Below are 1,264 nucleotides of genomic sequence, written 5' to 3'. Positions count from 1 at the left end.
ACAAATTACAATATGGGATATATTCTTCACTTCAAGCCTACGATTCGGCTTCTTATATAAGCTTAAAAAATCCTAACTACTTGGTAAAAGTCATGGATAGCTGCAACCAAATTTATTATTCTACCAAATGTATGACTTATTTTCAAACATAGGGAAAACTAAAGTCACGCCTACCATGAAACAAGGAAGATGCTTCTGACTTTGTGTGTGGTCAGGTTTATATCACATTCTCCCCCTTAAACCGGACCAAGTTCAATATCTGTCACACCGATCATATTTCGCATTTCGCCGTGCTTCACTTGTGTCAAGGCCTTTGTAAAGATGTCTGCTCGCTGATCCTTTGAGTCGACATGTTCCACTACAACTTTCTCTTCCTCGACACATTCTCTTATGAAGTGATAGCGAATGTCAATGTGTTTGCTTCTACCATGAAACACGGGATTCTTCATCAACTTAATTGCTGACTTGTTGTCAACATACAACGTGATAGGCATAACATGATCACCTGTAAGCTCCTTCACGAGATTACCAAGCCAAATGGCTTGACATGCCGCTGCCGTGGCTGCCATGAACTCGGCTTCGCATGTTGACAAAGCAAAGGTCCTTTGTTTTTGAGATTGCCATGTCACCGCATTTCTTCCTAGGTAGAAAATCATCCCGCTTGTGCTTTTTCCACTAACTTTGTCACCACCATGATCACTATCGCTAAACCCAACCAAGTCTTCAACTTCACGACCCTTTCCATAGTTGAGTCCGTAATCAATGGTTCCTTTGACATATCGTAAAATGTGTTTTACTACTTGGAAATGCAAAGTGGTGGGTTGCTCCATGAAACGACTTGCAATTCCAACCGCGTACGACAAATCTGGTCGAGTATGCGTCAAGTACCTCAAACATCCCACTACTCGTCTATATTCGGTCGGGTCAATTTTTTCACCGTCTTCGTCTTTCTTGACTTTCAACTTTGGTTCCATCGGTGAACTTGCAGGGTTGCAATCTAGTAACCCAAATTGATCCAAAATCTTCTTTGCGTAATCCGTTTGTCGTAAAGAAATTCCTCACTTCTTTTGTGCCACTTCTATTCCAAGGTAGTAAGAAAGTAAACCCAAGTCACTCATTTCGAATTCTTTTTTCATTTGGTCATTGAATTCGATAATGTCTTCGTTGTTTGATCCGGTAACGATCAAATCGTCAACATAGACACCAACTAAAAGAGTTTTTCCTTTTGAGTTCCTTTTGTACACCGCCGTGTCTTGTGAACATT

At 40.7% G+C, this 1,264-nt stretch overlaps 1 pseudogene; it reads right to left on the bottom strand.

Annotated features, from left to right (window-relative positions):
* Nucleotides 1–236: 236 nt before the first annotated feature.
* Nucleotides 237–974, bottom strand: LOC145112591 (secreted RxLR effector protein 161 pseudogene; annotated as a pseudogene).
* Between the last annotated feature and the right edge of the window lie 290 nt (nucleotides 975–1,264).

The sequence above is a fragment of the Lactuca virosa genome, chromosome 5 (assembly GCF_052849685.1).
Source record: "Lactuca virosa cultivar CGN04683 chromosome 5, Lactuca_virosa_CGN04683_v6, whole genome shotgun sequence".
In the NCBI taxonomy this organism is placed as follows: domain Eukaryota; kingdom Viridiplantae; phylum Streptophyta; class Magnoliopsida; order Asterales; family Asteraceae; genus Lactuca; species Lactuca virosa.
Note: the sequence above shows the minus strand (reverse complement) of the source record. Positions and strands in the feature narration are given on the sequence as shown.